Source organism: Aquarana catesbeiana, linkage group LG05 (genome assembly GCF_042186555.1).
Source record: "Aquarana catesbeiana isolate 2022-GZ linkage group LG05, ASM4218655v1, whole genome shotgun sequence".
NCBI classification, from domain to species: domain Eukaryota; kingdom Metazoa; phylum Chordata; class Amphibia; order Anura; family Ranidae; genus Aquarana; species Aquarana catesbeiana.
Window position 1 is genome coordinate 389730033 of NC_133328.1, and position 16098 is coordinate 389746130.

Genomic DNA, 16098 nt, shown 5'->3' on the forward strand with positions numbered 1-16098 from the left:
AAGCTGATTGGTTTTAATGCAGAGCTGCACCAGATTTTGCACTCTCCAGTTTTAGTTGATCAAACGCTGTTTGGATTTGTGCACCCGGTCCAGACATGCAGTTGTGTCCGTGCAGCCGCTGCATGTCCATCTATTTCTATGGGCTGACGGCTGACTGCATGCAGCTCTGAGGTGGCTGCAAATGCAGCAAAAAAAGTGTCTCTGCACAGAGGACGGGGCTTAATCACTTGACTGAATGAGCTCTTTCAAAAACCATTCCATGCATTTCTATGTGTTTAGAAATGTCCTCTAAACACACTTATGTCAGTGTCGGTGTGAATGAGGCGGTCACACAATGGTTGTCTCTTTGTGAATGCTTTCTTTCATGTGCCTGGCTTGAAGGAGGAGAATTAGAGAGCAGAGGGGGGGGGGAACAGCTTGAGCACGTAGCAGAGGGAGGAGGGGAAAGCGTGATATCACTGCTCGCAAAGCAGAATGGGAAATGTGGCTGTAAGCTCTCCAGATACAGTGTCCCTGTCTTCAAAATTTGCTTCAGCTCAGGACATGTAATGACATTGGCCATTTCTGGAATGTTTCCAGCCGCCACACAGCTCTTCATACACCTAACAGACTTCTGAACAGGTATGGTGTACTATTTATCAGATTTGTTGTTGTTTAAATATGGCAAGGTGCACTTATCTTTTAAGTGTGTGTACGGCAGATCTCTAGCGGGTTACGTTACTCTCCGGCGAAATGAATACGTCTTATGGTAAGTGGAGCAGCGCTCTTATGAAGCAGAGGTCCTTTGCAGGAATCAGCATAAACAAGCCATGGTTTCTCCAGCTGCTCTATATGATTCAGTCAGCAGTAAACAATGAGGCTCAGTATTCCTAGGCTGGGAGTGACGCTCCTCTCTGCTCTAGCAGCTGTCAGTGTGTTTATAAAAAGGAATAATTCACCGGCCGGCCCGTGTACTCTATAGATAGGCAAGTATTAATTGTGCGCTGGGCTGTGGACTTTCAAAAAAGATGATCCTCCTCATACCTCCCTCTGATTCCTACTGTATCAAATTGTATTGTATTTGTACTGTCTACCCTCAAGTTGTAAAGCGCTACGTAAACTGTTGGCGCTATATAAATACTGTATCATAATAATAATAATAATACCTCATTCGGATACTGCTCACCTTATTCAAAAAGAAGGGGCGCGGAACTAGGGTTGCCACCTCATGCCTTTAAAACCGAACACATATTAATTACACAGGTTCTGTGGGTGATTGAGGTGATAACTAAACTCACTTGGTGCCTTATCTGCAATAAATTCGCCTCAGAACCTGTGTAATTCATATGTGTTCGGGTTTAAAGGGATGAGGTGGCAACCCTACGCTTAACGTACGCTGGAATTCACAAAGAGTGGTGGTGACACTCTTTAGAAGCGTTTCTGGCGTCCGCGTGCGACAGTCTCTTGTACCTGCCGGAAACATGAATTTGTGGCAAAGAAGGGACAAAATTGCTAGGCATCAACACAAATGAATCCAAGATGAAACAGAATTTAAAGGATACATTCACGGAACTTTTCACAGAAAATGAAAAGGTGAACTCCCTCCAAAGATCCTGGCCACCCCACTGGGCCCTGCTGTACATGGCAGCCATGATGCCTCGGTGCAGCAGTCTGTACACTGCAATATACAGGCTTGAAGTGAGTATTCGTCAGAATGCTTGCAATGGCAAATGCTCATTGGTCAGGGCAGCCACATGACCGCGCTGACCTAACAGAAGCACACCTGAAGTGTTCCAAAAGAAAAGAGCAGTCACTTGTCATACATACAGGGAATCACAGCCATTATGTGCAGTGGGGTCCAAAGGATAAGTATGAGCTCTGGCGTGTACGCACAGCCCACGTGCAGAGACCGCAAAGGAAGTCGGCACTGCGCTGCACAAATCACAGGCAGTGAGACATTGTACCGATGCGCGGCTGCAGAGATCGGGAAATGTCTCCCTGCCTGTGATTAGCGCAGCGCAGTGCCAACCTCCTGGCAGGCTCTGCATGTGAGCTGTGCGAACACACCGGAACTCATCCTTACCAAGGGAGTAGCCAGGGTATTTTGAGTCAGTTCACCTTTTCATGAGTTGTGATGAGGTGAACTTATCCTCAAGCCCCCATCCACATTGGAGCGATTTGTCATGCGATTTGACAGATAAAATCGTAGGACAAGTTGCACACTATTGTCCAAATTGGTGCGGTGCCGCATCAATTTGAAAAAGTAGTTCCTGCACTACTTTTAGCAATTTCGGGTGCGACTTGCATAGACATCTGTGCACAAAGCCGCATAGATGTCTTCCAAATCGCACCCGAAGTCGCACTGACATGCGGCTTTCAATTATGTGATTTCAGATAAAGTTGCACGATTTCAAAGCTGCAGTCAATGTGAACAAGGGGTTAATTATCTCCAGGTTTTCTTAAGGAGTATTTCTTGAAGAGGAACTTCAGTGGGGGGATGGGAAACAGAAAGTCAGAAGCAAAATCAATGCCTAAACATTTTTTACCTTAATGCAAGTAATGCAATAAGGTGGAAAATATTTAGGCTTCAGAGCCACTTTTAAAGTGTAAGTCCACCCTGACACTAAAATCCCTGCATCTACAGACATTAACGATCTAACCTAATCTATCTAGCCCTGCAAAGAAGAAATCATTATACATACCTTTTTTGAAGCCGATCCCATGCTGAGCTGCCAGCCACGGCTTCACTGTGAAGGCGGGTGCAGAGGACACATCCGACAACGGAAGCGCCATAGTAAGTCTATGGTTGACGTCCCTACCCATTCAGAGCTTTCGCCGCTGGAGATTGGGTCAGATCGGCTTCAAAAAAGGTTTTTATTTTTTGCGCTATAAACAATTTTTTAACTACTACGCACCCGCGCTATAGCCGAAAGACGGCTACAGCGCGGTGCTCAATTGCCGGGAGGGCGTCCCTGGATGTCTTCCTGTTTACTTCCTCCCTGCGCGCCTCGGGGGAAATCTGTGTTGGCTGTGTACTTTGGACACAGCCAATCACAGATCGTGCTAAATGGCCAATCACAGTGGCCATTTAGCACTTGATTGGAATGTCCAATGGAAGATGATCTCATATTATGAGATCATCTCTCATTGCCGGCTCTCCCTCCTCACACAGAGACCGCGTGTGCCACACTAACGCACAACACACATGCCCACCTGTCCCCAGTGCCATCTGTCCCTAGTGCCACCTATCAGTGCGAACTGTTCACAGTGCCACCTGTCCCCAGTGCCACCTGTCAGCATCACGTGCCATCTGTTATCAGTGTCACGTGTCATCAGTGCCATGTATCAGTGCCATCTGTCATCAGTGCCACGTTTTAGTGCCATATGTCATCAGTGCCACGTATTAGTGTCACGTGTCATCAGTGCAACATATTGGTGTCATCAGTGTCACGTGTTATTAGTGCCATCTGTCATCAGCGCCACATCAGTGTCATTATCCTGGTGCTCTAGGGTCTTCAAAAGTGTAATGGGTAGTCAACAAGTTAGATGTGTAATTTATGCTCCTAGAACATGTGATGGTGCTTCCTGCATGTTGGGCCTCTCTATGTGGCCAGGCTGTAAAAAAGTCCCACACATGTGGTATCGTAATACTCAGGAGGAGTAGCAGAATGTATGGTGTCATTTGTGGTATACACATGACATGTGAGAGAAATAACATATTACAATGACAATTTTGTGGGAAAAAAAAATCTTCATTTTGCAAAGAATTGTGGGAAAAAAATGACAACATCAAAAAGCTCACCATACATCTTACTAAATACCTTGGAATGTCTACTTTCAAAAAAGGGGTTATTTGTGGGCAGGGCCGTCTTTAATATTGATTGAACCCTGGGCAAAAATTTTCTTGGGGCCCCCCCCCCATTCAATTTCACTCTCCACCTGCTCTGAGACATACAATAAATGGCAGTAATGCCGCGTACACATGAGCGGACTTTACGGCAGACTTTGCCCGGCTGACTTTTTGACGGACTTTCCGAATGAACGGACTTGCCTACACACAATCCACCAAAGTCCGTCGAATTCACACGTGATGACGTACGACCGGACTAAAACAAGGAAGTTCATAGCCAGTAGCCAATAGCTGCCCTAGCGTGGCTTTTTGTCCGTCGAACTAGCATACAGACGAGCGGACTTTTCGACCGGACTCGAGTTCGACGGATAGATTTAAAACATGTTTCAAATCTAAGTCCGTCCAACTTTTGAGAAAACAAAGTCCGCTGGAGCCCACACACGATCGAATTTTCCGACGAAATCCCGTCCGCCGGGCAAAGTCTGCCGTAAAGTCCGCTTGTGTGTACGCGGCATTAGACTTAAAATCGGTTTACTGTATCAGATCAGGCAGCAATTGCGATTGGTTGCCAGTGGTTACAGCATATCATTACTGCTTACTGACTAGTTGCTAGAGGTTACAGCACACATTACGGCTCACTGATTAGTTGCTAGAGGTTAAAGCAAATTATTACTGCTTGTTAATTGGTTGCTAGAGATTACTGTACAGTAATACTGCTCACTGATTGGTTACTAGAGGTTACAGCACATCATCTCCTCACTGTAGGGGAGCCTGATATACATATGAATGTCGCCTTTATTTACATATCAATGCCGCCGGCCGCAGCTATTTACTTAGTAATGCTGCCACTATTTACATATGAATGACAGTTATTTACATGTAAACACAGGGTCTGCAGGTGAGTTATCTGTACACAACAATAGGGCAGATCTGGGCAGCATTAGTACCAGCACTTCACACTGAGATATCAGGACACAGCACAGGACTAAAACTTCAAGGGGCAAGGGATTTTAAACATGGATAGTTGGCAAGTATGATGCAGCTGCTTTGGGCCCCACAACAATGACAGGGCCCAGGGCAGCTGCCCCTTTTGCCCTGCCTTAAAGACGGCCCTGTTTGTGGGGTATTTGTACTTTCCTGGCTTGTTAGGGTTGCAAGAAATGAGATCAGTTTTTTATGATTTGCACCACAGCTTGTAGACTCTTTAACTTTCACAAAGACCAAATAATATCCACTAATTTGGGTTATTTTTACCAAAGATATGTAGCAGTATAAATTGTGGCCAAAATTTATGAAGAAAAATTAATAATTTGCAAAATTTTATCACAGAAACAAAGAAAAATGTAAAAAATAAAAAACCCAGAGGTGATCAAATACCACCAAAAGAAAGCTCTATTTGTATGAAAAAAAGTACAAAAAATTAATTTGAGTACAGTATTACATGACTGAGTAATTGTCATTCAAAGTGTGAGAGCACTGAAAGCTGAAAATTGGTCTGGGCAGGAGGGGGTTTAAGTGCCCAGTAGGCAAGTGGTTAAAAAACCAAATTGCTTTTTACTTTTTGCTATATTAAATATCCCCCAAAAAATAGCTTCCGCAAAATAGGGGATTAGATTATGTCAATTTTTTTTTTTTTTTTTTTACTAGTAATGGCGGCGATCTGTGATTTTTAGCAGGACTGCGACATTGCGGAGGACAGATCGAACACCTTTTACACATTTTTGGGTCCATTAATAGTTATACAGTGATCAGTGCTATAAAAATGCACTGATTACTGTGTAAATGTCACTGGCGGTGAATGGGTTAACACTAGGGGGCGATCAAAGGGTTAAATGTGTTACACTGACAGATCTCCATGGAAGAAGTCAAAGATCACCGGGCACAGTGTCACCTCCTCACACCTGATTTAAAACGGTTGTATACCCTCAGAAAAAACAAAACAAAAAAACAACAACCCTGTAAGGCAAAGGCATAATGAGCTAGTATGCACCGCATACTAGATCATTGTGAAATACTTACCTTAGAACGAGTTCCTTGTATCGCAGGCTGGTCCACGCCGAGGGAGGGAGTCTCAGAGTGTCTTTCGGGTTTGCGGCTCCGGCGCTGTGAGTGGCTGGAGCCACAATGACATCACTCCCGCGCATGTGCGCAGAAGTCTTCTTCCTGGCATAGCCCGGTGACGTCTGTGATTGCATTACTATAGGCTTACCTGTAGGTAAAAATTTAAAAAATGGGTATACAACCACTTTAATTGCCGTACTACCGTGTCGCAATCGCAGGCATTGCACGGCAATCATGGATTTAAATCAGGTGGTGAGGAGACAACATATTGCCTCCTCACCACCTGTCATACACACTCGGATCACTTTTCAGAGGAGCAGCAGTGCCTGCTGCACGTGTGAATAAGCCCCTAGTTGCATTCAGCAGCAGCATCCTTAGGACTTGTTCACACATAAAGCTGGGGGGGTTGTAAAAACCCTGCTGTTAAGTCACAGTATTACATCCTCCAATCCCTACCCCCTTTAGCTGCTGGGGCAGCAGCCAACGGCATACACATGCCGCAGTAGGAATTAGGCCCCCTGTTGCTTTTGGAGGGTGCTGCCAATCGTGACCTATTCAAATAAATGGGGCCACTCTGCAATCGTCCCAAACCTGCATGCTTCTGCGGCGTCCGAGGGATTGGGGCAGGTGGTTAGACAGCAACACATTGCTGCCTGCTGTAATTTCTTGTTTGCTGTACTGCACAAGGTTGCAGGGCACTTGAATGGGTCATGCTTGGCAGGTGATACACCCACCAACCATGACAGGGAGTATAACTCCTGCTGCGTCTTAACTATGGGTTTTTACCACTCCCCAAAACTGCAGATGTAAATGAAACCTTACTATTCTGAGCCCCCTATAAGGTTGCATTTACACTGATGTGCTGCAGGTTTACCTGCACCGTGTGTGCAGCACAGTGCATCTGCGACTTTCCTGGGTTAGCTGTGCTTTGCCATAGATTTCTATTATATCTTGCATGTGTGGTGCACTTTCAGAAAGTGCATCAAACCAGCAGGATATATTAGAAATCTATGGCTAAGCGCATAGCAATGCACCCGTGGTGTGGGTAGACCACAGCGCATCAGTGTGAAAGCCACCTTATACTATTATGCCCAGTGTATTGCTTGACACTGACCTAAAGATCTCTGCTTTCCTGCTGCTGGCACCACTCAACAGGGTTAAGAGCTGAAGGGCAGTTGGTATCTCTCTGCATTGGATAGGAGACAGCACTACAGAGGAGGCATCGGCTTATGTGACTCTTGCTCCATAATACAGCTCCAACTTTACAAGTAGTCCTTCTGCATTGCACTGTTTGATGCTGTGGAATGGTGGGTCAGCAAGCCCAGACTGCGATCTATTAGTCACCTGGCCACGATCTACTGGTAGATTGACAGGTTGCTGACCCCCGATTTACAACCACTTTAAAGAAACAGATACTTAACATCCCATGGAGTCAAGCAAGTATAGTTTACCGCACAGCTGATGCTTCTCAGATGTCTGTTCCTCTGTGCCTCCATCTTGGCTTCAGGAGATAACTGTCACTTCCTGATAACTCACAGCCGGATCCCTACTACGCATGCGTGAGTCACAGCCTGTGGTGAGACTGGTCTTGTAGCCTACTGGGAAGTGTGACATTATCTCAGGAAAGGGGGAAAGGTGGACCGAGGCACTTCATTCTTGCATGGGCGAGGAGTGAAGAAGTAGGAGCAGGTACTACTCAAAAAGGTACTTTCTCACCTCACCTTCCAGGATGACAACACATGAGAGAGATGATAGGCTCCTCCCTACAGGAAACACAATAAAATCACAGCTGTTTATAAGGCCCCACCTTACCCCCTGTCCCTCAGTATTGATTGTGTTTCTCCCACAGCGAAACGTTTGTTTTTTTTTTTCTCTGACCAGAAGACTAAAAAGAGTCGGATGGTACCCCTGTGAGCCAGGTTTAGGAATGCTGGTGATGGCTGCACTAACCTGCTGCCTCAGAGCTTCTCACAGGTCGCCCCCAAACCGGCATTTGTGCAAGCGGTCCGGGCGATTCAATCCCCCGCCATTGTACGCCGCTCAGCAGCTCAGATCTCCTCCTTGGTCTTCCCCTGGTGCAGCGGGCGCCATTTTGCCAGAGTCCAAACGATCTAAACACCAAGGGGAGGACTCGGCGTGCTCCAAGCAAGCGTCACTCTCAGGCTAAAACTTACTGTCACAGCAGGAAGAGGGTGGAGCAAGCCCAACGCGACCCAGGAAGTGGGTTTAAAGCATGGAGGAGACGCCGGACCCACGTGGCTGCGGAGACTGAAGCATTCCTGCTCACAGCAGGGCTCAGTGAGCTGTAAGGAGCTAAAAGTCTGTCTGAGACCACCTCATGGACAAAGAGGATGGAAAGACAGCACAGGTGGCTGCAGGCAAGAGCAAGCCGGGACCGGGTAAGTGCTGTTTTCTTACCTACTTGGGGATTGACACCAGATTAGAGGATACAGTGGAACCTCGGATTACGAGCATAATCCGTTCCAGTAGTATGCTCGTAATCCAAAGTACTTGTATATCAAAGCGAGTTTTCCCATTGAAGTCAATGGAAACGAAAATAATTTGTTCCACGTTGACTTCAATGGGATGCAATACCGCATGCGGCCAGAGGTGGGGGGCGCCGGAGAATCTCGGAAACGGCCCGAATACACTTCGGCTGACCTCGGCAAACCTGGGAAAGACTTCCTACCCGAGATTTGTCGAGGTCAGCCGTGCTGTACTCGGGTCTTTCCATGCATGTCTGAACGTGACGTTCGGCTCTGCTCGGATCCGGCCCCCCCCCCCACCCCAAAAGCGGTACTGCACACCGCTTTGGCCTGAATCGTGCTCGTATTGCGAGACAACACTCGCAGACCGAGTTACGATTTTTAAAAATACAGTGCTCGTATTGCGAAACACTCGTTAACCACGTTACTCGCAATCCGAGGTTCCACTGTACCTGGTAATCCCCCATGCATTCTTTTCCGGGGGAAAGGGGCCTGCAGCCATTATACAGGGGGCAAGAAGAGTGACTATGGCTTGTTCCCTCTTTTCTTGCAGATTCCCAAAGCGGAGCACAGAGGGTCTCTGACAAACCACCTTCCTCATCCGCTAGCACCAGTGCCAGTAAAAAGTGCGGTAATTGCAGGGAAAGATGGTCAAAATCCCACACCAAGCCTTTTTGTTATAGATATATTAACAAACTGGCTGGGAAAGAGGCTTCAGGATTAATGAAAGATTTTCTCAAGTCTGTACAAGAGGAAATGTTGGCCACTATACAATCCTTCCGCACCTCTACTCACACACCCCTAGCAGTTAGTTCAGAGGAACTCCCCCCTAAAGAGGGTCCCTCGTCACAGGAGAGTTTGCTGTCCAAGCCAGGACCGAGTTATTCTTTACCTTTTCGCTTAGGGGCTTCCCACGGCTCAGTCCAGGGAAGGGAATCAGGAATCCGAAAGGCAGGCGATATCTGAGCTCTCTTCAGAAGAGGAGGCAGGCTTATGTCCGGATAGTGATATAGAAGACATCAAGTTAGGTAGTCGCCTCTTCGGCTTAAAGGACTTGGAGGGACACTTCCAGGCTATCTATGCCACTGAAGAAATTCCTGGACCAGTTAAGGAAACCTCTGCACAGGATAAGATGTACAGGGGGTTGGTTAAAAGCCAGGCTTGGGTATTTCCCCTACACCAAAAGACATGGTTCTTCAGGAGTGGAAATTTCCTGAAAGGAATTTGGTCAGTCCTAAAACCTGGAAGAGAAGGTTCCCCTTCAAGGAGGAGGAAGTGGATTTTTTTTTAAAGGTCCCTAAGTTGGATGTCGCCCTTTCCCAGGTGACAAAAAAGTCTGACCTCTCCTTTGAGGACTCTGGGAACATCCGGGACACAATGGACCGAAAGTCAGAGTCCCTGCTGAAAAAAGCCTGGGAGGCCAATGCCTCGGCTATGGCCCCTGCATTAGCAGCAACCTGTGTTGCCAGAAATGCAGACTTCTGGATAGAGAAGCTTAGTAGACACTTCTCCCAAGAAAATAAGTCTCGGGATATTCTAGATTCCTTTTCAGTGATAGAGAAGGCTGTAGCATTACTGGCTGACACGGCGGTGGATTCTGTTAAGGCCTCTGCAAAAGCAGGAGCATTGATTAACTCGGCCAGCAAGAAAAAAAAAGGGAGGGGGAGGCGCCGACCTGAGTGTAGTATTAAAATGATGACTTTAATAGGATAAGATTAAAAACGCTTGCAAGATGATAGAAGATGCATGCTCGTCAAAGTAAAGTGCAGTCCTGGCATTCCACATGGTTCTGTAGGTCCCACCGCTGTTCCGGATAGCTGGAAAGGATAGAGCAGCTGGCTGCAATTGATCAGTGTTTCTCCAGGAGCAAAGGAACCAGGAAGCTCCACAGTGACCAGCATGGACCGTGGAACAAGAAGTGATGTCACCGTCGTCTGATTGGACCAAGGGAGGGCTGGAATCTTGTCAATCAGGGCTGCAGTGGTGAAAGGCTACGCACTCGGAGCTGACTGCTCCTTCTATTGGCCTGCTGCCCTCTAGAGGAGGACAGCTATATATACACAATGGAGAGCATGTGGGTGTGGCCGTGGAACTAGAACTTCCAGCAGGTTAACCTCTTCAATAGGTTTCTATACATATAGAAGATAATTATGCTTCAAATATTTCCATTTGTATCAGTTTAATAATTTATTTATTTTTTAGTCAATCTGAAACTGTTAACCCCTGCTTCACCTGCCCCCTGCTTTAATTTATTTTTCCCTAAATTGTTTACAGATTGGTCTGCTAGAAGTTCTAGTTCCACGGCCACACCCACATGCTCTCCATTATGTGTGTGTATATATAGCTGTCCTCTAGAGGGCAGCAGGCCAATAGAAGGAGCAATCAGCTCCAAGCACGTAGCCTTTCACCACTGCAGCCCTGATTGACAAGATTCCAGCCCTGCCTTGGTCCAATCAGACACCAGTGACATCACTTCCTGGTCCACGGTCCATGCTGGTCAGTGTGGAGCTTCCTGGTTCCTTTGCTCCTGGAGAAACACTGTGATCCATTCCAGCCAGCTGCTCTATCCTTTCCAGCTATCCGGAACAGCAGTGGGACCTACAGAGCCATGTGGAATGCCTGGACTGCACTTTACTTTGACGAGCATGCATCTTCTATCATCTTGTAAGTGTTTTTAATCATATCCTATTAAAGTCATCATTTTAATACTACACTCAGGCCGGTGCCCCCCCCCCCTCCCTGTTTTTTCCTTGCATGTCTTGCAGAGTTCTGGACACACTCTGAAGGATGGCTGCCTTCCTTTTTAACCCTTAATATCTCTTCTTTTCCAATTACCCATTACCCAACCTATGGATACATCACCATCCATCTCTTACAGCCACATACTATACCCCTAAGGATTACTTCATCTGGAGCGCCAGATAAACACTGACTATACAATTAACTTGGCCAGGAGGGCCATGTTGGTTAAAGCCTGGGAAGGTGATCTTACCTCTAAGGCCAAACTGTGTGGGTTGCCCTTCGAAGGGTCTTTGTTGTTTGGCTCAGGCCTTGATGATGTTTTGGAGAGTATTTACTGCGGAAAAACCTACTGAAGGATGTCTTTATGACCACCCTGGAACTCAGATATGCCTATCTACATGTTCCGATTTTCCACTAGGCTTTCCTGAGATTTGCGGTAATAACCGACAGTTCAAGGCACTTCCTTTTGGGCTAGCGGCAAGTCTAAGAAACTTCACGAAGATTCTAGCAGAGGCGGTGGCCCATCTCCATCTCCAGAGGATAGCAATGATACCCTATCTGGACGACTTGCTCATTTCCGGTCCTTAAACCGCTCAGGTGGTAACAGATAACCAGAAGGTAATCTCTGTCCTGAGAAGACTGGGCTGGTTGGTAAATTTGTAAAAATCCTCCCTGGAACCAACGCAGTTCTAGACCTTCCAGGTGCATTCACGGGCTCAAAAGCTTTTCCTACCAAGGGAAAAGGTGGAAAAAGTTGTCACAGCCGTCAAAAGGATGATAGGAGCCCCTGTGTGCTCCAGGAGGGAGATCCTTAGGGTCCTGGGTCTCATGTCAGCCAGCATTCCAACAGTCATCTGGGCACAACGGCACTCAAGAGATCTGCAATCCTTCCACCTTTCCTCTTGGGACAAAAAAAAAAAAATCCTTAGACGAAAGTCTAATCATTACCCGCCAGGTAAGATCCTCCTTGGTGTGGTGGTCAGTCCCAGGCAATTTGGAAAAAGGCAGACCCTGGGGTCAGTGGGATCCACTAAAGGACACCACAGATGCAAGTGCCCAGGGATGGGGAGCCCACCTAGGGAAAGCTAAAGCACAAGGCTCCTGGCAGAAGGAAGTAGCCAGATCCTCTTCCAATCTCAGGGAACCCAGAGTGTTGGGCAAAGCCCTAAAAGCCTTCAAAAAGACGGTCACAGGGAAAGAAGTCCTGGTCTGCTCAGACAATGCTACGGCTGTAGCTTATCTGAGCCATGAGGGGGAACCAGGCCCCAAACCCTTCAAGCCTTAGCGAAAGAGATCCTGACCTGGGCCGAGCACAGGGTAGTCTTTGTCAGCAGTCTACATAAGGGGCACAGACAACCAGGAAGCAGACTCCCTCAGTCGCCAACCTGTCAGACAGGGAGAATGGGAACTGAACCTGAAAGTATTTTGAGTACTAGTTCAAAAGTTTGGCTGGCCAGAGATGGACCTTTATTCATCTGACAGCCTGGTTAGTGAGCGCCAGATCTGTTAATCCTGGAATTCCTCCAGGATGGGGTAGAGAAGGGTCTGGCTGTCAATACTCTCTGAGTACAAGTGGCAGCTCTTTCGGTTTTTCTTGAAGGAACCTTTTAATGAAAAGATTTTTGGTAGCCAGGGATAGGGTTACCCCTGTCAAGAAAGATAGGTTCCCACCTTGCGATCTAACAAGGGTTATAGAGGAATTATCTAAACACCCTTTTGAACCTTTAGAAGTTTCATTTACGTTTTTGACCATAAAACTAGCCTTTCTCCTAGCAATTACTACTGCTAGGAGGTTAGGGAACTTGCAGGGTCTTTTCTTTAAAGAACCCTTTTTGCTGATCCTACCAAATAGAATCATCCTCAAGCCAGATCCATTATATCTGCCTAAGGTGTCTTCAGCTTTCCATAGGACTCAGGTAATAACCTTAACTTCCTTTGCGAGAACCCTAAGAATGACGGGGAAAAGTAATTTCATTGTTTAGATGTCAGGAGATGCCTCCTTACTTATCTACAGAGGGTAAAAGAATTTAGGAGATCTAATTATCTTTTAATCCTCTTCTCTGGACCTAGAAAGGGACTCCAAGCTTCAAAATCTTCAGTCTCTAGGTGGATAAGGCAAGCCATTACTATAGCATACGAAAGCTCAGGCATACCTGCACCAGCAACGTTGAAAGCACACTCAACTAGAGCCCTAGCAAGCTCCTGGGCTGAAAAAGTAGGAGCCTCCTGGGAGCAAATTCATAGCGCAGCCACCTGGTCCAGTCAAGACACCTTCCTGAAACACTACCGAGTGGAGGTCCTATCGCAGCAAGACCTAGCCTTCGGTCGAAAAGTGTTACAGGCATTAGTCCCACCCTAAGGTAGGCCTGTGGATTTCTTTATTAACCTCTCATGTGTTGCCGTCCTGGAAAATGAGGTGAGAAAACCGACGGTTACTTAACGATAACGGTGTTTCTATGAAACATTCTAGGACGGAAGGCCTACTTCGCGCCCTGTTATGGGTGGAGGAGTATGTACACACTAGGTGGTAAGTGCCTAAATGTTGGAATAACCCTTGTGAATCGGTTGGGAGTATTACTTTACAACTACTGAGAGACAAGGGGTAAGGTGGGGCCTTATATACAGCTGTGATTTGATTGTGTTTCCTGTAGGGAGGAGCCTATAATCTCCCTCATGTGTTGCTGTCCTGAAAGGTTTCGTAGAAACGCCGATATCGGTAAGTAACCGTCGGTTTTCTCCCCCCACCCAAAAAAAATATGCCATTTCTTTACAGGTTGGGGGACTGCAGATGAAATAAGGTAATTTTAAAGCGGAACTAAAGGTAATTATTCATTTTTTGCTAACAGGCAAACTGTGAAATAGTATCTGCCTGTTTGCAATGTTCTGCGCATGCACAGCTCTGTTTATATTTCTGGCACAATGCCAGTGTGACGGATGAATGTTTTCCGCACAAAAATACCCACTTGTTTTGAAAAAAGGGAGCCTTGAAGTTAAAAAAAAAAAAAAAAAACTATTCAGCTTAAAGTGGAAGTAAAGTCCACTTTTTAACTTGTACCTACAGGTAAGCCTATAATGAGGCTTACCTGTAGGTACAGTGAATATTCACACGGGATGCAGCCGATGACCTCAACGGCGCATGCGCTCTGAAGGGACGGCATTTCCGTGCTGTCCCTTCGGAGCTCCATGCCGAGGCGATTTATACAGCCGGTGTTCTGCTAAAAACTCCAACCCACCAAAATCTCCAACCATGCAACTTCCGGGCACTCTCCAGCATCAGAGTAATTGGAGATTTGGACGACTTGGCTGTTTTCACAGAACACCAGCAGCATATACCCTACGGTACACAATATACTGCAATTAGTGGACATTGTAAGTCCGCCTGCTAGTAACCAACAACATGCCTCCAAGGCAGCGACAACTTTTTTCCTCCTTACCCGGTGTTCTGTTAAAACAGCTGACTCGTCGTGTACCGTAGTGTATACACTGCCGGTGTTCTGTGAAGACAGCCAACTCATCCAAATCTCCAATTATTGCTGCTGGGGAGTGACCAGAAGTGACGTGGCTGGAGATTTTGACTAGTTGGAGTTTTCTGCAGAACACCAGAGCCTGCAAACCCAGAAGGAAGACTGGGTAAAGGTGGATATCCCAGGGAGACGTGACAGCGCTGCTCTGGAGGGCTCAGTGTACAAGTAATTCTTTCATATTGTGCTAATGTGTGGTGCATACTAGCACGTTATGGCAAACCACTGCAGGGAGCCCACTTTTTTTTTCTTTGGGGCGGTTTACTACCGCTTTAAATTACCATATCCTGAAATAGCCTAAAATATCCTATTCCCTAGCAAAATAAAATAAAGAGCAATATATTTTAAAAATACATGAAAACCCCCAAATACCAACCCCTGAAGCAAAAGCCATGTTTTTAAAGGAAAGCCTTGTAGCAATGATATAAAAAAACATAAGCAGCTAAAAGTGACCCTAATAATAAGAACAAAAAGGTAGCAAAGAAGCTGATTGTCCAAAGAGATAATAATCAGACAGAAAGCCCCCACTAATAAGAACAAAAAGGCAGAAAAGAAGTTGATTGTCCAAAGAGCTAGCAATCAGATCAATTGGTTTCCTAATTGACCCTAATCTCTTTCTATATTGTTTGTTAGCTTTCCTTGCAACAGCTTCCAATTCACTAATTATGTGGCTGTCCTGTGCCCCATCCCCCTTTTTATAGTGAGAGTGCTGGATTTACCAAAAGCTGCTTTGTTGGCTCTTCTAAGCCCATTGACCATAGTCCAGACACCATGTTGTGCAATATGCTTTAAAAGAATTCTCCTGGGTGAATCTGCACATAATTTTGCCTGGACTATGAGTCTTGAACCACAGCTAACGGCGAACCCGAACCTCTTCTCTACTGATTAGTTCCTACAACAGACAAAGTAATGGTGACTGGTGACTTACCAGTGTTCTTTAACCACTTGCCTACTGGCCACTTTTACCCCCTTTCTGCCCAGGCCAATTTCCAGCTTTCAGCGCTGCTAATTAGCATGACAATTGCGTGATTATGCAACACTGTACTTAAATGAAATTCTTATCATTTTTTTCACACAAATTTGTTTTGCTAAACAAATGAACAATTTTTTTTTATAGTTTGTTATAAAATTTTGCAAACTAGTAATTTTGTCTCCTTCACTGATGGGCACTGATGAGGCAGCACTGATAGGCGGCACTGATAGTCGGAAACTGATGAGACAGCACTGGTGGGCACTGATGAGGCAACACTGATAGGTGGCACTGATGGGCACTGATAGGTGGCACTGATGGGCAATGTTAGGCGGCACTGATAGGTGACACTGATGAGGAGGCACTGGTGGGCACCGATTGGCAGCACTGGTAGGCACTGATTGGCAGCAGTGTGGGCACTGTTGGAACTGCACTTATAATAAGGCCACTGATAATCCGTGCCCTGGTTATCAGTGTTAATGTCCCTTT

General features: G+C 46.2%; 1 protein-coding gene across 1 annotated transcript in view; it reads left to right on the top strand.

Annotated features, from left to right (window-relative positions):
• The first annotated feature begins 435 nt into the window (after positions 1–435).
• Positions 436–16098, top strand: part of SMIM13 (small integral membrane protein 13) — a 33764-nt gene continuing 18101 nt past the window's right edge. Inside the window, exon 1 of the mRNA XM_073631056.1 lies at positions 436–621. The gene's annotated coding sequence lies outside the window, so the exon portion shown is untranslated. The remainder of the gene's footprint in view (positions 622–16098) is intronic.